This window comes from Equus caballus, chromosome 29 (assembly GCF_041296265.1).
Source record: "Equus caballus isolate H_3958 breed thoroughbred chromosome 29, TB-T2T, whole genome shotgun sequence".
In the NCBI taxonomy this organism is placed as follows: Eukaryota; Metazoa; Chordata; class Mammalia; order Perissodactyla; family Equidae; genus Equus; species Equus caballus.
The window spans coordinates 10643319-10665960 of NC_091712.1; the positions used below are offsets into that span (position 1 = coordinate 10643319).

The following is a 22642-nucleotide window of genomic DNA, read 5'->3' on the forward strand; positions in this document are numbered from 1 at the left end:
AAGATATTTTTTGATATCTTCATTAATTTCTTTGTTACCCAATAGTTGCTCAGTAGCATTTTCTTCAATCCCCGTGTATTTGTGACTTTTCCAGTTTTTGCCTTGTAGTTTATTTCTAGTTTCATACCATTATGGTAAAAAAAAAAATACTGGATAGGATTTCAATCTTAAATTTGTTGAGACTTGTTTTGTGGTGTAATATGTGATCTACCTTGGAGAAAGTCTCATGAGTATTTGAAGAGAATGTATGTTTTACAATTTGGGGATGAAACATTCTGTGAAATTGTTCTTTTCATTTCCATTTGCTTGGAGTGTCTTTTTCCATGCCTTCACTTGTGTTTGTGAGTGTCTTTAGGTTGGAAGTGTGTCTCTTGCATGCAGCATATATATGGGTCTTGCTTTTTTAACCATTCATTCTCCTTATGTCTTTTGATTGGAGCATTTGTCCATTTACATTAAAAATAGCAATTGATAAGTATGTACTTATTGTTTTGTTACTTTTTTCTGGATGTTTTGTAATTCCTCTCTCTTCCTTTCCTCTTCTCTTGATCTTTTTACTTGTGATTTGATGACATTCACTAGTATTATCTTTGGATTCCTCTTTCTTGGAGCGTATTTACTATAGGCTTTTGGTTTGTGGTTACCATGAAGTTTATATATATATATATATAATGACCTATGTAAATAGCAATCTATATTACATTGGTGACCTCTTAGGTTCGACCTCTTACTAAAAGCCCTACACTTTACTCAATTTCATGTTTTATGTTTTGACATCATATTTTACCTTTTTTTATTTTTGTGAATCCCTTAACCTCTTCTATATCACAGATATAGATGTTTTTAGTGCCTGTAACTTTTGACCCTCATATTAGTTTTATAAGTTATTGATTCATTGCCTTTAATGTTGATTTGCCTTTACCAGAGATATTTTTTCTTTTATAATTTTCTTAGTTCTATTTGTGGCTTTTTCTGTTCCACTTAAATAAGTCCCTTTAACATTTCTTTTAAGGCCAATTTGTGATAAATTCCTTTAGTTTTGGCTTGTCTTTTTTTTTTTTGACGAAGACTAGCCCTGAGCTAACATCTGCCAATCCTCCTCTTTCTGCTGAGGAAGACTGACCCTGAGCTAACAACTACGCCCATCTTACTCTATTTTATATGTGGGATACCTACCACAGCATGGCTTGCCATGCAGTGCCCTGTCCACACCCAGGATTTGAACTGGCGAACCCTGGGCTGCCAAAGGACAACGTGCACAATCAACCACTGTGCCACGGGGTTGGCCCCAAGGTTTTGCTTGTATTGAAAACTGTTTATCTCTCCTTCCATTCTGCATGATAACTTTGCTTGGTAGAGTATTCTTGGTTCTAGGTTTTTTTTCCATTCGGTAATTTGAATATATTATGTCATTCCCTTCTATCCTGCAAGATTTCGTCAAAATGTCAGCCGATAGCCTTAAGAGGTTTTCTTGGTATGTAATATTGCTTTTCTCTTGCAGATTTTAGGATTATCTCTTTACCTTTCAATATTGACGTTTTATTTATAATGTGTAGGGTTGGATCTCTTTGAGTTCATCCTGTTTGGTGCTCTCTGTGCTTTCTGTACCTGGATGTCTGTTTTCTTCCCCATGTTAGGGATGTTCTCAGCTATTGTTTCTCTGCCCCTTTGACACTCTTCTTTTTCTGAGATTAACCATAAAGTGGTTGGATGTTAGTACACTTGATGTTGTCCCAGAATTCCCTTAGACTGTCCTAATTCTTTTAAATTACTTCTCTGTTCATCTTGAGTGATGTTGTCTACTCTGTCATCCAGATTGCTAACCTTTTCTTCTGTGTCATCTATTCTTCTGTTGATTCCCTCCAGTGAATTTTTCATTTCCTTTATTATATTCTTTAATTCTGATTGGTTCTTTTTAATATTTTGTAATTCTTTGCTGATATTCTCATTTTGTTCAACTATTCTTCTCTCAAGATCAGATAGCATCCATATGACCATTAGCTTGTACTCTTTATCAGATAGATAGTTTTTCTGTTTTGTTTAGTTCTTTTTCTGTGGATTTGTCCTATTTTATTTGGAACATATTCTTTTGTCTCCTCATTTTGCCTACTTCTCTATGTTGCTTATATGTATTAGGTACATGAGCTACATCTCCTGGTGTTGAAAATATGGTGTTATATAAGAATGCTTTTTGAAGGGGCCTATCAGCATGATCCTTCTGACCACCCATTCCAAATCCTTCAAGGGTCTCCTTTGTGTGGGCTGCATGTGCCCTTCTGCTGTGGCAGGGTTGGTATTGCTGTAGGCATGCAGGCAGACTGGGCTGGGCCCTGGGCTGGCTGATTGTGAGTTGAGACCACATGCAGCTGCTACAGCCATGTATAGGGTGGGGCAAGCCCCTGATATGGCTGGATGTGAAGTCTGGTGGTGCATGACTACTGCATTTTTTAGTGATTCAGGGTCCCAGTGTATCTGATTGCTAAGTCCGCATGTGCACAACTGCTGCAGGCCCCTGCTGTAGCTGGATGCATGGCCCTGAGTTGCTCAGCTGCCTTGACTGCATTGGTAGGTGAGACAGGCTTCTGATGAGCTTAGCAGCATGCTACATGGATGTTGCCATCTTGCTTTTGGGTGAAGCAGTCCTCTAGTGTAAACTAGCTACACTGCCCTGCAGTGTACAGCAACCTCGGGTGTGCTGATGGGCAAGGCAGGCCCCAGGCATGGCAGTGTGCAATTGGTTCAGGCATTGCAGGTGGGACAGATCTTCTGTGTGGCTGTTTGTGAGGACCAGTGGTACAAGTCTGCTTTGGGCTCACTGGTAGATGGGGCCAGCCACAGGGACAGGCTACTGCCCAGCCTGGCTATGTTCAGTTGCCTTAGTTGCTCTAGTGGGTGGGGCAGAACCCTGTATTAATAGGCTAGAGGAAGGATTCCAATGCCTGTCAGCATCTGTGTGACCATGGCTGATCTAGGTCACAATAGGAACTGTAGCCAGTTCCTCAGTCCCTGGATAGTGAACCCAGCCACTTTTGCCTCTCTTGGCTATGCTGTGAACTTAGTAAGTGAATCTCTTTTACCACTGGACTATGAACTTTTCTCTCACACGTTTTTGTGCTGGTTTCTGAGTTGAGTGAATTTGTGTATGGGCCCTTCAAGAGCAGCTTTTCCTTTCCCTGAAGTTCTATAATTTTGCTGAGCATATTCCTCACTAGTTTTTAAAGCCAGGAATTTGGGATCTTGTTTCTCTTGTGGTGGATCTAAGGGATGGGGTGCCTAATGCAGGGCTCTAAATCCCTGTTCATATAGGAAAATCTCTGAACCTTTGAGACTGTTCCTGACCGTGAAGTCCTCAAAGGGCTCTATTTCTCCTTCTTCCACCCCTCTCTGTGTTGTCCATTGATGTGGAGGTTATTTTTATTTAGTTTCCAGATCTCTCCCAGGGGAACACGTTCCCCAGGTAGTCGTAGGTTTGTTGTGTCTGTGGAGGGAGATGAGTTCAGGATTATCCTATGCTGTCATCTTCCAGACTCTCCTAAGCAGACATTCGTGAGCAGAAACTTCCAAGAGTGCTGGAGTTGGAAAACCTGAATTGTAACCAACAAGTTGCTAGAGGTTCAAGGTGGTCAACTCTGACAGTTAAAAACTCCAATAAGTTGTAGTCATGGGGGGGTTCTACACTTCTGTGATTTTTTACCTACAGGATTTCAACTCGATCCTCATGATACATTTAAGAGAAAAATTCCCTTGTGTTTTCAGCAGCAGGAAGGAAAAAGGATTAGAAATATTTTCAGTTTACAGAAAAATTGACAAGGGAGAATAAAGAATTTACAAATAAACCGTGCTAAGCTTTTGCTATTAATAATATTCTATATTAATATGTTACGTTTGTTTAAATTAAAAAACTGCTATTTATATATGGAATTCTTAGAGTCTACACTTTATTCATATTTCTTTAGTTTTTACCTATTGTCCTTTGTCTTTCCAGAAGACCACATTACATTTATTTATTTTGTCACCTTATGCTTCTCTTGGCTGTAACAATTTATCAGAATTTCCCTGTTTTGTCTTTGTATTAGTTACACAAAAGAACACAGTAAAGAAGGAAAAGCATACTGATACCAAAAGACATCAATACACAAAGAGAATATATTAAGACAAGAAATAAGAAACAAAGAATCCACAAATCGACCAGAAAGTAATTAACAAAATAGCAATAGTAAGTCTTTACCTATCAATAATTGTTTAAAATTTAAATGGATTAAATTCTCTGATCAGAAGACAAAGAATGGCTGAATAATAATAAAACAAAAAGTACAATATGTTGCCTATGAGAGACTCACTTAAGGTTTAAAGACATATGTAGACTGAAAGTGAAAAGATGTAAAAAGGCACTTCAAGCTAGGCTTAACAGAAAAGAAGCAGAGGTTAGCTATGCTTATATCAAATAAAAGACTTTAAACTAAAACTGGAAAACAAGGCAAAGAAGGTAATTATATAATGATAAAGGTGTTGCCACATCAACATGATACAACAACTGTAAGTATTTATGCAGCAAACATTGGAGAATCTAAATATATAAAGCAAAGGCCCACAGAGCTAAAAGGAGAATTGAAGAGTAGTACACTAATAGTTGGGACTATAATACCCCACTCTCAATAGTGGTTGCATCATCCAGACAGAGACTTTATAAGGAAACTGGATTTGAACAACACTACAGACCAAATGGATCAAACAGACTTATACAGGACATTTTATTCAACAACAGCAGAATATTCATTCCTCTTAAGTGCACATGGGATATTTTTGTAGCATAGAGCATAACTTAGGCCACGAAACAAATCTCAGCAAATTCAAGAGATTGAAGCCATGCCCAGGTATCTTCTCTGACAAAATGGCATGAAATTAGAAATCAATAACATGGAAACTGGAAAATTCACAAACACATGGAAATTAAACAACACTCTCCTGAACAATAAATGAATCTAAGAAGAAATTAAAAGGGAAATTAACAGGTTTTTGAGACAAAATTGGAAACACAACATACCAGAACTTATGGGATTCAGCAAAAGCAGTTCCAACTGGGAAATTTATAGCAATAAACACCTACACTAAGAAGCAATAAAGATCCCCCCAAAACAACTTAACACTATACCTTAAGAAACTAGAAAAAGAAGAGCAAACTGAGTCCAAAGTTAGCAGAAGAATGGAAATAATACAGATAAGAGTAGAAATAAATAAAATGGAGGAGAGCAAAACACAGGAGAAGATTAACCAAACTAAGATTTGGTTCTTTATAAAGATAAACAAAATTGGCAAATTTTATCTAGATTAACCAAGGCAAAAAGAAAAAGGACCAAAACCAGCAAAAGTATAAATGAAAAATGAGACATTATAATTGTTATCACAGAGCATAAAAGGATCGTAAGAGGCTACTATGAGCAACCAAACTGGACGAGCTAGCTGAAACAGAAAACTTCTTAAAAACATACAACTTACTAATATTGAATAAAAAAGAAGTAGAAAATTGGAATAGACCAATCACTGGTAAGAGATTGAACCACTAACCAAAAATCTCCCAACAAAGAAAATCCCAGGACCAGATGGCTTCATTGGTGAATTTTAACAAACATTTAAAAAAGAATTAACATTGTTCCTTCCAAAATTCTTCCCAAGAGTTAAGAGGAGAGATCAGCCCTGAGCTTATTTCATGAGACCAACATTTTCTAGATACTAAAACAGGAAAAGACACAGTTAGAAAAGAAAACTACAAATCCTTATCCCTAAAGAATGTAGATGCAAAAATTCACAATCAAATACTAGCTAACCAAATTCAGGAACACGTTAAAGGATCATTCACTATGATAACGTGGGATTTATCCCCAGGGTGAAGAATGTTTCAATATAAACTAATCAAATAATGTGATATATCACATCAATAGAATGAAAGAAAAGAATCATATGACCATCTCAATAGACAGAGAAAATATGCAACAAAATTCCACATTCATTCATGATAAAAACTCTTAAAAAACTATACATAGGAGGAACATACCTCAACTTAATGAAGACCATGTATAACAACCCCACAGCTGGCATCATACTCAGTAGTGAGAGGATAAAAGCTTTTTGTCTAAAATTAGGAACAAGACAAAGGCGCCCATCCTCACTACTCTTATTCAACATACTACTGGATGTCATAGATAGAGAAATCACACACGAAAGGAAAATAAAATATATTAAAGTTGGAAAAGAAGAAGAAATATTGTCTTTATTGGCAATGACATATTTTATAGAGAATATTCTAAAGACTCAAACAAAAAACTGTTGGATCTAATGAATAAATTCAGTAAATTTGCAAGATACAAAATTAAGACACAAAAATAGTTAGCATTTCTATAAACTAACAATAACATTTCTGAAAAAGAACCAAAATTTGATCCAATTTATGACAGCATTACAAAAAATAAAATACTTAGGAATAAATTTAACTAAGGAGTTGAAAGATCCCTATGCTGAAAAACACAAGACACTGACCAAAGAAATAAAAGTCATACATAAATGAAAATGTATCTCTTGTTCATGTGTAGTAAAAATTAATATTACTAAAATGTCAATACTACCAAAAGCCACCTATAGATTAAATGTAATCTTTATCAAGATTCCAATGGAAGTTTTTACAGAAGTAGAAAAATTACTTGTAAAATTTATATGGAACTAAAAAAGATCCTGAACAGCCAAAGAAGTCCTCAGAAAAAAATAAAGCAGGAAGTATCACAGTTCCTATTTCAATCTATAGTATAAAGCTTTAGTCATCAAAACAGTATGATACTGGCAGAAAAACAAATAGATCATGGAAGAGAATTGAGAGCCCAGAAATAAACCCAAGCACATATGGTCAACCGATGTTTGACAAGGGAGCTAAGAATACTCAATAGAGAAAAGACAGACTCTTCAATAAGTGGTGCTGGGATAACTGTATATTCACATGTAAAATAATGAATTTGGACCCATGTCTTAGACCACTCACAGAAATTAACTCAAAATGAATTAAACACTTAAATATAAGACCTGAAACCATGAAACACCTAGAAGAAAACAAAGGAATAAAGCCTCTTGACATGGTTCTTGGTAATGACTTTTTTGTATGTGACCCCTAAAGCACAAGCAATAAAATCAAAAATAAACAAATGAAACAACATATAACTAAAAAGCTTTGCCGAGAAAAAGAAACCATCAACAAAGTGAACAGGCAACCTGCAGAATGGTAAAAAAAATCTTTCCACATCATATATCTGATAAGGGATTAATATTCAAAATATATAAAATCTCATACAACACAACAGAAAAAAACAAATAACCCAATTAAAAAATGGGCAAAGGATCTTGATAGATCTTTCTCCAAAGATATACAAAATGCCAACAGTTACATGGAAAGCTGCTCAACATCACTAGGTACTAGGGAAATGCAAATTAAAACCACAGTGAAATATCACCTCATGTCTGTTAAAATGGCCATGATCAAAAAGACAAAAACTTGCAATTGCTGTCATGGATATGGAGAAGAAGGAACCCCTGTGCACTATTAGTTAGACTGTGAATTGGCACAAGTATTATGGAAAACAGTATGGAGAATCTCCAAAGGTTAAAAGAAGAGTTACCATATAATCCAGCAATTCCCTTCTGATAGTATACAAGGAAAATGAAAACACCAACTCAAAAAGATATCTGCACACTCATGTTTAGAGCAGCATTATTAAAATAGCTGGGGCATGGAAACAAACTAACTTTTCATCAATGGATAAATAAGTTTTGGTGTGTGTGTGTGTGTGTGTATATATATATATATATATATATATATATATATATATAATGAAATATTATTCAGTCATAAAAAATCCTACTATATGTGACAACATGGTTGGACCTTGAAGGCATTGTGCTAAGTGAAATATGCCAGCAAGCCAGAGACAAATACTGTATGATCTCACTTATATGTGAATTATAAAAAAAGACTCCTAGAAAAATAGATCATATTTGTAGTTATCAGAGGTGGGGGATGGAGAGGGGGAAGGGGAGGAAGATGATCAAAAGGTACAAACCTCCCGTTACAAAGTAAATAAGTACTGGGAAGTAACATACAAAATGATGACTATGCCTAACACTGCTGTATGTTATCTAGAAAACTTAAGAGAGTAAATCCTAAGATTTCTCATTACAAGGAAATTCTTTCTTTTTTTCTGTTGTTGTATTGCATCCACATAAGAAAATGGATGTTAGCCAAACCTATTGTGATAGTCATTTCACAATATATGAAAAGTAAGCCTTTATACTGCAAGCCTTAAATTTGGACAATGATGAGTGTCAATTATTTCTCAATAAAACTGGGAAAAAATCCAGAAAAACTTAACAGTGTTTTATTAGCTTTCTATTGCCGCTGTAATAAATAACCATGAATTTAACAGCTTAAGATAAAACACATTTATTATCTTAACATAGACTTTAAAGTCCAAGATGGGGTCTCATTAGGCTAAATTCATGATGGCAGCACAGCTGTGTTCATTTCTGTGGGCTCTGGGATACAGTCGGTTTTCTTGCCTTTTCCAGCTTTCAGAGGACATCTGTTTTACTTGGAAATGGTCACTTTCCTCCCTGTCAAAGCCAGGAACTTGCTTTACTCTTCTCACCCTGTCATCTTCCACTTTTCAGGAGCTCTGTGCTTTCATTGGGTCACCCTGGATCATGAAGGATAGTCTCCCTATCTTTAGGTCATCCCACAGGCAGCATTAATTCTATCTGGGACCATCATCTCCTTTTTCCATGTTGTGCAGCATATTCACAGGTTGCAGGGATTGGAAGGTAGACATCTTTGAGAGCTGATTATTTTATCACAAAGTTGTGTATCTCAAACACATGAGATTTTTCTCATTGATGAGGCAAGTTTCAGTTGTCTAAACAAATTTCAAAAAAGTCCATTGATTTCTGTGTTCATTATAGACAATGGGTTAATTGAAACAAAAATATTTTCTAATTAAAAATTATTTTGAAAAGTCTTCAGTGTCTTAAAGTATGAATCAAGTACAAAATTTATATTCAACTAATAGTCTTAAAAATGTGCTAGAATATGTCAGGGCAAAATTGCTGAAACAAGATGGAAGCTAAAACCAATAGAAACTAAAATGGACAAACTGGCAGAAAAGCTAATCAGGCAAAAACTCTGAAAAAGCGAAAAGCACATAACCAAAGTTACAATAATACTCCAACTAACCCCATTGCTAACCTCCAAGATGATTCTTTTTATTTATCAGTACCTAGAATTTTAATAGAGTACAAGGTAACTTATCAAAACAGCATACTGCTTAATTTTCATATTTTGAGTTTCTTATAAATGATATGACAATAAGATATGTTTTTATATCTTGATTGTAATACTAAACTTCATGCCTATCCATTTCATTTAGGTACAGTAAGGCTACACTGTTTGTTAGCATTCAATTGTATAGAACATCTGATACTAGATGCTTGAAACTTCTCTGTGTTAAAAAGTGGAATTTAGCACATAGGGTATCAAATGAGTCAAATTATTTATCAAAATAGTTCTCTCCACTTTACACTAATTCTTGTAGTGTTAGATTTTTATTTGCTGCCAATTGAATGTGTGGGAATACTCGACGGCCTCCTTAGTTTTTTCCCATCTGTATCACCTTGACCTCCAGCCAGTTTGATATGCTTTTAAAATTTTTATTGACATTTTGATATTTCTCTTCTGTCAGTTGCACATCAATATCCAGTGTAACTTTTCTCATTCATTCAGTTATTCACCTTTTCTTAGTGAATTTTTTGGACATTTAAAATGCTTGTTCAGAGCAACCCTTTGTCCATCACATGTGTTGTCCACACTTTCTCCTAATATAGCTTTTGAGTTTTCAGTTTGACTGTACTTTTTTACTCACTGTTTTTGCTGCTGATTGCAATAATTGTGTTAATATCCACTTAAATACTGAGGAAAATCCTCCTCATCTTCAGTTTTTCCCAGCACCAGGAAGCCCCACCATACACATCACTCAGCCTATTTGAGACACGCACCATCACCTGAGGAAGACATCTTGGGATGAGATGGGAGTTGGAATCCATTTGTGTTACTAAGACTTGACTTCTAAACCAGTGTCCTCTGTAACAGTTTTAATTCAATTTGTCAATTTGGATTAATTCATGTACCACTTCTGTTCTGCCAAAAGCCCAGCTGAGCTAGGACAGTGGATTATCATGCCTAGAGACCAAAGAAATGACCCAGAGACTGTGAACGGGACATATAGGTTTACTGGGACTTACTTGAAGGGAGAGTGTCCAGTGGTGGCTGGCTAGAAGGAAGTGTGCACCTGCTACTGCCCCCTAAGTGAAGCTTGCTTAAGTAGGCAGAAGAACAAAGTCTGCATGCTTGCCAAAGGGCTGTCCTTGGTATGAACAGCATTTCCAGGAACAGTAACTCGCATAGAAGGGCTTTGTGTCCCTGTAAGATGCTATGTTCTTTACGTGGGATAAGGGAGGATCCACGTTGGCCAGGCCCAGGTGCTTAAAAATCTTGGGAGCTTGGCTGCCTGCCCAGAAGAGAGCCATAAGTACACATGGTTGCAATGGGCCTGGGGGTTTCTGCTGAATGAGCAAGGCCCAGGCCCTACATGTTCTCTTCCTGGTCAACCTCTGACCATGCTGTTTTATGAGATTCATTACAGGCTGGATGTTCCTTCTTCAGGCTTAGTATGGCATCTCTTCCTTTAAGCCCGAGAAGGAAAAGAAATACTATTGTAAGAAAATTCCACGAATTCAGTTATCCTTGGCAAAAAGGGGAGAGTGAATGCATACACATGTGTGAATACCTGCGCATGTATTCCATTCACACATGGAGGCTCTACCAGAACATGAGCCTTTTGGTTGAGCCAGGTGCTATAGACTGAATGTCTGTGTTCCCCAAGACAATATACTGAATTCAAACTGCCAATGTGATAGTAGTATGAGATATTATGGACTTTTGTAAATGATGTGGTCATGAATGTAGAACTCTTATGAATGGAAATACTACCCTTATAGAACAGACCCCAAAAAGTTCCCTCCTCCCTTCCACCCATGTAAGGAGACACAGTAAGATGATGGTCATCCGTGAACCATGCCCTCACTAGACACCAAATCTGCTGGAGTCTTGATCTTGTACTTTAAGCCTCCAGAACTGCAAGAAATAAATTTCTGTTGTTTAAGCCACCCAGTAGTCTATGAAATTTTTTGTTATAGCAGCCCAAATTACTTCCACCCAGGAAAGTTCCCTTTGAAAAGTTGCAAAAATAAACAGCCCCCAGTACAAGGTAAACATGTAAGCAAGGAAACTTGGGAATGCAGCAATTCCACAATGTCAAAGATTTGTTGCTTTGATGCCTACTGAAGAGCTGGGTTAGAGCTGGGAATGATTGCATTACAAGGAGAAAGTATCTCTGAGTGCTCAGGAGGGGAAGTTGGTGACAAGGGTCCCATCTTTGCCATGGCACTAGGTTTCTTCTTTCCTATGCTGGGGAAGGAGCACTGACCATGACCCTAGAAAGAGACTACTCAGTTTACACTCCAGCACAGCTTCAAATCCAAGGGCTTTTTCTGCAGTACGGCCTCATCCTTCCTCAAATCTTCTCTGGAGAACCAAAGATTTCCCCACATTTTAGGGGGAAGGGTAGATTTAGGGAGAGGAGGGAAGTATCTCATACAAGCGTTTCTCCCATAATCAACTTAAAAAAGAATCTCAGAAGAACTGCAAACAGACTCAGTGGAGAAGGCAGACCCTAGCCCACACACAGACACTCTGTCTCCCTGCAGTGGCTTAACATCAGGTCACCCCTGGCTTCTCTCACACTCCAAGACAGAGATGGTATGATAATAAGCAGGAGATGCTGCTTCAAAGTCCATTTTGCAGACTGCAATTCCATTTCCCTAATAACATAGATATCAAATCAACTAAAGCGTGATGGAATGTAGGGGGAAAGAATGATGCATAAGAAGAGGGGCTTACCTCTTCTTGATCTTTGGCAGACATCTATTCCAGCTTAGTTCAAGCTCACTATGAGGAGAGTTTTCAGTCTGCATCTAGACCCACTTGCACAGTTAATCATCTGGGCCACCTCTGGCCAGCCCCCTTTCATCCAGTTCCAAATCATTCTGCTGGAGGGACATCCCTTTTGCATACAAATGTGTCCCCAAGAATCATGAAGTAATTGTTTGTTTCGCTCATCCAGGAAATGACACAATTGTATATAGCAACTGCTCAGCCTCTACTTGAATGGTGTGAAAACACCATGAAGGAAACGTGGAGAAAATGCAGACGGAGATATTAAAAGTATGTAACTCCTTATAACATGCATACTTCTCCTTGGCAGGTGAAGCCCCTTATATTCACCCCAATTAAAAATTAAATGGTATTAAAGATGGAAAACCATGTAAAATCAACGATCAAACTAATCCAAACCATTAAAGAATCCAACAAGGTAGCAGAATGTCAAATTAACATGCAAAACTCAGTAGCATTCATATGATAAACAGCAAGCTTATTTACAATAACAACAATAATAGATAAACTTACCAAGAAATGATCTGAAACTGCATGAAGAAAACTACAAAATATCATACAAAATGAATAATGGACATAAATACAGACAAGATGTCATACAGCAATTTCTCCCTGTTCCTCTTTGCTAAGTACGAATATAAGATATGTACGACATGAAAGAAGAAGCTGAATGAGAACTCTGAAAGGTGGTTAGAAGAAGATGAACTGCCTTGAGACTCTAGGATTTGAACAACATAACAATAGGGCCTCTTAGCCCCGGTCCAACTCAAGAAGGAGATCCAGATCCAGTATTTTCAGCTCCTCAGTTGATGAACAGAACACAGCCAAGGTAGGCTTGTCCTCTTCCAGATGTAATGAGAGTCTTAGGAACCATTCCAAATAGCACTAACAAGAGGGGGTCTTTGGGAAATGTCACTGACAACAGAAAGCAAAATAAGATTATCCTTCCCTGTCAGAAATGAGACCCATTCCCCCAGGTAGAGCCTGCTGGGCAGCAGCAGCAAGAATGACCTTGTCACTGTAGGAGAGGAATAAAATAAGGCTTTCTTCTAAGCTTCTAGGTTCTGTGCTGGACAAAGAGTTAAACTGACATAAGACATATTAACAAAAGAAAAAATATAATTGCATAATAATATAAATATGCATGGAGTTTTAAAATTACAAGACTCAAGGAGGTGGCCAGATTATTAAGAGTTTGTTTCAATTTTTACCAATCTGTTAAATTAACATGTCTTTGTAATAAACATCATTACCACTTGAGCAAGGTTTATTACTGCTGTGATTATGTCCACAAATTAAGGGCATTTTCCTTACTTCTACTGATGTGAATAAAATCAACCTTGTCAGTAAATTCTGGCATTCTTCTGAGAAATAATGATTTGCTTCAAGCCTGCTCTGTGTGCTGCCAGCACATTTCTTTAATTCTGCCCAATGGAAGAACAAAACCTCTCAGTGCAATTTCTCCAGTTATGACTACATTTAGACATACCCGTCACGCATTAAAAAGTGAGACAAGAAAAGTTACTCTGATAACTCCAACATGTGGTCCATATTTTGTGACAGCTCCAGCTGGAAAGTGCAGATGGATGTCTGTGTTGTTACAAAGATCAAAACTTTCAACAGCATTAGTTAGTTTTTTTTTATTGTTGCAAAGTCAGGTAATAGCAAGATGAGTAGACTCCTTCATGACTCCCCTTTCTGACCAGTTAGAGTTAAATGACCTTTGCCATCCATTCAACTTGCCTCCACAAATATGTTTTCCTTACCTAAGGTAGTCCAAACAAAACCTATATCCACTCCTGGTTGACTCAAATGCCTATTTCATACATCTGAAACCCAAGCATATGTTTCAGAGCATGGAAATTAATCAAAATTGATACTGCAGGTGGTAGGGTCAAGTCAGCACTGTGATTCATAGATTCAGGTTTTGAATCTTTGAAGACGTGTTCTCTATAAACTTCTCCCTCAGTCACATCAGAATGGTCCAATTTGGCTTCCTTATATTGTCCTTCTGCAACCTTCATGGCAATAGCTGGGCAAATGGCCCCAAACTCTCTGTCCAGAGAATAAACCCATGCCTCTCTGGTATACCTGGTGAAGATGTGAAGAGGAGTAACCTGAGGGACTTGAATCTGCTTTGGAGTCAGCCCATGCTGCTCCACTTGCTTTGGGATCAAGTATCTGTCAGCAATTTGTCTTCTCCTCTTGTGTATACACTGGCACCTAAATAATCTCCATTCTTTTCAACAACGGATATTGGCAGTAGTTATGAAGAGAACTTGGAAAAAGTCAAAGACCACATTTAGATAATTTTCTTTGAAGTTATAGGATTATCTTGTAGACATTTTTCTTGTTGGTCAACCTCCTCTAATAGGAACACTAGATTATTAATGTCAACAGACTTCAAGTCATTGATTACATAACCAGGGATACTGCCAACATAGCTGTGCCTGTGTCCTTATATGTCAGACTGAACACATATCCTCCAAGTGCAAACACTTTGAACTCTTGATCTAGAGTCTTGGCCACTAATCTTCCCAAATTTGTTTTACCTACTCCAAGAGGGCCTGCAACACAAGGAAGGGGTACTTCAGCTTGCTTTTTTAGAAGCATGATACCCAAATATTTAAGCACTCTTTTCGTCAGTTTTTCTGTGACGTAATCGTCATTTTCCAGAAAAATCTGGGTTACTCAAATATCCAGATGATTAGTTGCACTTCTGTTCCAAGGAAGTTCCACCATAAGTTTTAAATAATTTATAATCAGAGGCTATTTTTACATGGACTAGAGAATTTTTTTTAGGCTTTTTGTTTCTTTGACACAGAATTTATGGGCCTGTTCTGACATACGAGATGCTTATATATTTTTTTTTCTAGCATGAGATTTTCATCATTATCTACATCCTCCTCTTCATCTTCTAAAGTTCCTGGGATGTGTATAATTCTCCTATTATGGCATATTACTATAAAATACTTATTATCCTCTGGTTTGTGTTTTCTGTTTTTTTAAAGCAATTTTCGTCCTTCCATTTCCTTGATAAGGAGTGGTATCATCCTCTTAAATGGTTCCTCTATACTCACAGTATGTAAAATCTGGAGCTTGTTTTGATTGACTTTTAGGTGTCCAAATGTGTAGTAAATCTTCCCTTGAAGAACTATCTTAAAAAAAAACAACTCAATTTAACAACTGCAGGAACACACATATCTGACATTTCAACTAATTTTACTGCAGGTTTCTAAAATTGCTCTGATACTTCTCCTGGCCCCTCTCTAGTATTACAGATGTTAAGAAACTTCTCAAGTTGGTCCAATAGTTCCGCTTAAACAACAGGATATGGCTTCTCATTTAGGACCTGTACAATTGGAAAACAGAACAGGCATGAAGCCAGCAAAATAGATTGGAGTTTGGGCCAGTTATTACCCACAACCTGTACTGTCAGTGCACCTGTCCCAATCGTGTGCAGAGGTGGCAGGTCCTAAGCATTGCTGGCAACGTGGGTCATGTTAGACATGAGGTTCAGGATGGTGCCCTGCAACCTTTTATCAGGTAGCTCCACATCAACTGTGGATTGTGGGCTCAGTCCACACTTGGTGCACATGGGGAATCTGGGAAGCAGAAAGCCCCCAGGGTGAACAGAAGCAGGTGGTGGCTGGAGGAAAATTATTGGAAGATGAGTGAAGAAAATGTATAGTAAATAAAGTTTATCTTACTGTGTAGATAAGTCAGGTGAAAAGAATGTCTCTGGGAGTAGCTCTCTTCCTGGTACAGATGCTTTACTAATAGAAATGCCCTTTGTCAATATAAATTTCCTCAACAAAAGGAAAATTTATACTTTATTTTAGCCCGTTAAAAAAGAGGTCAAGAGCTTTTCTTCATCTGCTAGCTCCCAATTGCTTTCTGTTCAAAATAATTTATACACCAAAGTGGCTTATTTGGGAGTGCATGTTCTGAACTCTGAAAGGAAGGGGCCTATTGTGGGAAGTCTTTTTCGATTCTCCAACCCAGAGATACCCAAGTTGCCAGGGGCCACCAGTAAGTGGGATTCTGACACAACATGCTTCAATGCAGCCTCTTCATCCCCAAAGGTATGGGGCATACCAGTGGGGTATATTACTACAGATTCTCCAGCCATCGAGAAAAATGCAGTTATATGCTCATAAATTTGACAAATTGGAAAAAGGAAACAATTTAGAAAACATTTTAAACTAAAATACTCAACCAAGATGAAGTAGGTAATATGAATAGTCACATAAACATTAAAGATATGTAATTGATAATTAAAAGACCTGGAAACAAAATGACTGGGCCCACTGAAAAATTCTAAGTTCTAAATGCAAATTAACAAAGATTTTAAACAATATTGATACCAACCCTGATATCAGTTTCCCTACATTAAACCCAGCATATATGGGGTTAAAACCAAAACACTCATTCCCTGCTTACTCCCTGGCTTCCTGGCTCCAGAATCAACTATCCTCCATGGAGACAGACACAGCCAAGGACAATCACCTGCATTAATTATCACCTCCCTGCAAACAGATACCGGCTGGTGGGAAAGCTGCTGACCAGCAAGGCCATATGCTCCTCCTCCCCTACATAAAACCCCAAATAAAAACCCTTCCTTTCAGCTTTTCAGGGAGTTTGGGATTTCAGCATTAGCTGCCCTCTCTCCTTGCTCAGCACTGTGCATAAATAAAATTCCTACGGTCTTCTACTTCACCAGGTGTCAGAAATTGGTTTATTGTGCAATGGGTGAGTGAACTTACTTCAGGTTTGATATCAATATTTTTCAGAAAATAAAACATATGAGATTTCTAATAACCTGATTCCAAGTTAATAAAGTATAAAAAAGACAGACAGTACAATAAAATAAAACTACAATATTTCCTATTACAAATAACTCTTATAAACTTATATGTGAGAATGTTAAAAAATATTAACAAACCAAATTAAACAATGTATATAAAGTATTTTACACCATGACCAAGGGGATTTCTTACAGGTATGTAAGGTTGATTCAATATTTAAAAATAAATCAAGAATATCAATTTTGTTTAGATATTAATAAACAGAAAACTTATTAATATAGAATCAAGAGGCCACGGGAGGATACCTCATGCCCTATGTTGATAGCAAAGCCCAACAGGAAGAAGAAAGACTTCCACTTCTTGACGAGCAAAAAGCTCAGCCAATGAGAGACTATCACTACTCACACAAGGCAAATCCACAGCTTGGACTCTTTGTTTACAACAGGCCTCCTGACTTCCACTTCTCCTCTATAAAAGTGTTTCTCCTCCATTTATTGCTGTGGATTTGCATGTCTTTTGCCCTGGGTCCAGACTCCAAATTGCTATTCTTTGATCTCCCAATTAAACCCATTTTTGCTGGAGAAATAACTGACCATCTATTGGTTTAATATCAATATTTGTTTAAAAATAAAAGAATGTAGAAAAAGCACTTGATAAAATCCAATAACTATTTATGATAGATAATAAATAAATAGATAAAGCCCTACTCCAGGAAGTTCAAGATAGAGAAAAATTACTTTCACTTGTTAAAGATTATCTATAAAAAATGTACAGCTGACATCATACTTAAGAGTGAAAGATTAAGTGCATTTCCTCATAATGGAGAACAAGGCAAGAATGGCCACTTCCATCCTTCTTGTTGAACCACTTTCATCATTTTTATTGAACCAAAATGCAAAATGTTCTAGCAGTAATAGGAGTAAGAGAAATAAAAGCCATAGAGTTTGGAAAAGAAGAAATAAAACAGTTCTTAGGTGAATTATTCAACTAGCGATCTATTGAAAAAGAATGTATTGAATCTAGGAATCTATTGAAATAAATATTCAAGGCAATATACAGTACAAAAAGATCACCAAATAGAAAGTCAACTCACAATTGAAAAAAACAATTTTGGACTTACATAGGCACAAAAAGATCACCAAAAACAAAAATGACTCACAAAGACAATCTTATTTCTATTTATTAACGAGGATCCTGCAGATGCTGAAATTAAAAACACTGTATCAATTAGCATCACTCCAAAGAACATGAAATGCTCAGGTAAATGCTCAATAAAATATGTACAAAATCCATATGCTTAAAATTACAAAATACTGATTAAGGTAATTAAAGAAGATGTAAGTAAATCTAGAAATACAGTTATCAAATACAAATACAACCCACATCAGCTAAAGTGGTGAAAACAGATTTTATTTCATAACTACTGACAGCAGGGGAAAGATCTGAGCTCCATTCTAACTTGTGCATAGGTCATTTTGGAATTTTAAAGGAAGTATAGGGGAGTGGGAAGTGTGGGGGCTAGAGTCATAGAAGTGAAAATGTATAAAGGTTGGTCAGTGTAACTGTGATTAGGCCAGCTGTGTTTGCTTTTGGTGGTTATCAAAGTTAGGATTTTATCTTCACTCAGAGGTTGAGAGAAAGAGACCCTATTCTTAATAATTGCATATCAAAGTAGTGGCTGTCAGGTCCTTGGGAGAATTGTGAGATGTGTATTCAAAACTGTAAGACTTTTATAGTAAATACAATAGAAAATGGAGGGCAGGGGCCTATAAGACGGTGTTGGCTAGAACAAATAGTAAGTTTTCTGGAAGCTTGAGCTTTCTCAGGCAGGTCTTTTAAAGTTGGGCCTGGATGGTCTAGCTACACAGACTTATGCTGCTAGAAGCCATGCTAGAGTTTGATCAAGTCTTCTCCTAATGCAGGAGTTTGGAAGGAGTTGTTATGTGCAGAGGATTCTGCAGTTATCACCATGTTCATGGGTAGAATAATGAGTACAGACATCAATTATCCCCAAATTGATGCATAGGTCTAAAATTCTAACCAAAATTCCACCAAATTATTTGTAGACATAGACAAACTTCTTCAAATCTTTATATGGAAAAGCACATAGCTGACAGTAGCTAAAACAATTTTGATATTGAAGAATAATGTAGCAGTAAACCATTTAACAATATTTAGTATTACTCTGCAGCTATTATAATCATGGCATTGTAATTTTCACTGTAGGACAGGCAAGCAAATTAATGAACATGAATAGAGAATCCAAAAATATGCCATACAGTTATACCCTAGTAATTTTTGACAAAGAGATAAAAGTAATACAGTGAAAGAAAGAGGACCCGTTTACAATTGGTACTGGAGAAATTGAACATCGGTAGGCAAAAAAAGAAGCACTGCTAAAAATCATTCCAATATAAAAAATAATTCAAAATGGATCATGGATTTATATGTAAAACACAAAATTATAATTTTGTTTTAGTAAATATATAAGAATCTTCAGAATTTAAGGATAGTCAGAAAGTTCTTGGATGGGATAGCAATAGCACATTACATAAAATGAAAAAAGTTAAATTGGATCTCATCACAACTAAAATATTTCACTTTGCAGAAATCACTGTGAAGAATTTGCAAAGACAAGCTAAATTGAAACAACAATGAGATATCACTGCACACCAGCTAGAAAGGCTGAAATCCAGCACACTGACCACACCAGTGCAGGCAAGGATATGGAGAACAGGAACTCTCATGCATTGGTGCTGGAAATGAAGAATGACATAGGCACTTTAGAAGACAGTTTGTTGGTTTCTTACAAATTTAAACATACTCCTACCATATGATCCAGCAACCATGTTCCTTGGTATTTACCCAAATGAATTAAAAATCTATGTCTACACACAACCTGCATATGTATGTTTATGGTAGTTTTATTCATAATTGCCAAAACTTAGAAGCAACCAAAATGTCCTTCAGCAGTTGAATAGATAACTGTATGTGACACATTCAGAAAATGGAATATTGTTCAGTATTAAAAAGAAAAGCTATAAAGCCATGGAAAAAACTTAAACCCATATTTCTAAGTGAAAGAAACCAATCAGAAAAGGCTACATACTTTAAAATTTCAACTATATGATATTCTGGAGAAGGCAAAACCATGGAGTCAATAAAAGATAGTAGGTGCCAGGGTATAGAAGGGAAGAATTGATGAACAGGCAGAGCACAGAGCACTTTGGGGCAGTGAAAATACTCTGTATGATAGTATAATGATATGTATGTCATTATATATTTTTCAAATCCATACAATGTGCAACACTAAAAGTGAAACAATGTAAACTATGGACTTTGGGTGTTAGTGATGTGCCAATATAGGTTCATCAATTGCAAAACATATGCTATTCTAACGGGGGATATTAATGGTGGGAAATGTTATGCATGTGTGTGGCAGAAAGTATATTGGGACACTCTGTATTTTCCATTAAATTTTGCGTGAAACTTAAAACTGTTATAAAAAATCAAATCTATATTTTCAAGTAGGTAATACAAGAAATTCTGGGGTGATAAAACTGTTCATTATTGTAGCTGCAGTGGACACAAAAACTTGCACATGTGATAAAATTGAATAGTACTAAATACACACGCAGAAATTAGAACAAGTAAAAATGTAGAAATCTGAATAAGATTGTGGGTTGTATCAATGCCAATAAGCTGGTTGTGATATAATATGCTGCCATATATATTTTTTGCCTTTTCCAGAATATCATATTTTCTGCCAATAGTTTTGCAGAATGTTATTATTTTGAAAATCTGAGTACACTGGACCTCTTAGTGTTATTTCTTACAACTATGTGTAAATATACAATGAGCCCAGGATAAGTTTCAATTAAAAAGTAATTTGAACAAATGGAAAATCAGTTTGTGTTCTAAGTTATGAAGTCTCATTAGGTAGTCAATTCTGTTATTTTATTAATTTAATATAACCCCAATAAAAATTTCCATGAGCTCTTTTATTGAGTTAGATAAATGATCCTACATTTCTCATGGAAAAATATACACATAAGACTAGCTAAGACAACACTGATCCAGACTAGTTATGAAGAAAGACTTGCTCTATCATACATTAAAAATATTGCAAAGTCTGTAATACAACAAGGAAGTGTTACTAGATGAATAAGAAGAGAAGAGAGGAGACAAGGGAGAGGCAGGAAGAGGGAAGGGAAGAGGAGAAGGGAGGGGAGGGTCAAGGTGTGCCCTGATGGAAAGTTGCTGACATGGGGAAGCTGGAGGCCACTAGGTAGAAGGAGAGCATCCTATGTGATGGTTTAGGGAGTGTATTTGGCTTTCTCTGGTTGGTCCTGTGTTGAAAGCAGAAGTAAAATTTTGGAAGCTGGCAGGTATTGATCAGGTGCAGACTGTTTTGTGCTGACTGTTGCACGGGTTGTGATTTGGTTTCCTAGGGTGATTGCTTTCCAAGTTGTGGGGCGGAGTTCTATTATCACATAAGATCTGGCCCTTGTCCATTTGTATATTCAGTCTCAAAAATAAGAGTTTCTGTACAAATGCATATTATTCAATTTGCTCTTCACTAAAATAACTGTCTTGAAAAGATAAAGCTTCAAAAGTTAAAAAGATAAAAATGTTAAAAAATAAATGTTGCCAAATAATTTACATAGATGAATATTAAAAAATTTGAAAAAAACACAAAATTATCTTTCAATAGAACAGAATTTTGTGAAACAGGCTTGTCAAACTTGAAGGTCTGTACATTAATACAATTTTCTTTCTTTTTTTTTGTGAGGAAGATTCACCCTGAGCTAACATCTGTTGCCAATCCTGCACATTTTTCTTTTTTTTTTTTTTGGAGGAAGACTAGCCCTGAGGCCCTGAGCTAACATCTGTACAAGTCTTCCTCTACTTTGTATGTGGGATGCCTTCACAGCATGGCTGATGAGTGGAGTACATCTGCACCCAGGATCTGAACACTTGAACCCTGGGCTGCTGAAGCAGAGTACATAGAACTTTAACCACTGTGCCAAGGGGCTGGCCCAAACACCATTTTCTTAAAAAGAAGTTTGGCAAAATGGATTAAATGACTTAAAAAGTCTTTAGCAGGGACTTTACATTTCCACTTCCAGGAATTTACCTCCAGAGAATAATTCTGATAATTCTAGTTTCTCCCAAATTAATTTTTAAATAAATTATTGATTAAAACAAGAAAGAAAACAAAATCTAAGTCCAGCAGCTAACGATATTTTCTTGACAATATATCAGGTAAATTATGATCAAAGTATGTCATTTTTTAAACAGCACAGGAAGAAAGACCCGAGTTAATAAAGGTATTCAGATCATTCTCAGTTATTTTTTTCACTTAACGTTAAATCTTGGATACAATATCATGTCAAACTGATGCATTTAGTCGTTCACTTTAAATGATGAAGACTATTTCCTTGGTTTTGATATAATGAGGTGTGCAGAGGGGGTGAGATGTTGAACATAACTTTCACTGAGATTGACAGTAGCAACAGCTTTTGTATTTTTCAGAATTTGGGGCTCATCCATCAAAGCAGGGATGCCATTTGTCCTCAGAAAATAAGAATTTGACTTTTATTAGAAATTTTGATTCTTAGAAATCTCCAAGTAACCTTAAAAACTTATTTTATTTTTTAGCTCTATTAAGTTACATTTGATAGACAAAAGAATGCTCAACTTTACTACACACATATTGATTAGTTTGGACATA

General features: G+C 36.5%; 1 pseudogene; it reads right to left on the bottom strand.

Moving 5' to 3' along the window:
- Nucleotides 1-13443: 13443 nt before the first annotated feature.
- LOC100069218 (lon protease homolog 2, peroxisomal-like) lies at nt 13444-16232 on the bottom strand (annotated as a pseudogene).
- Between the last annotated feature and the right edge of the window lie 6410 nt (nt 16233-22642).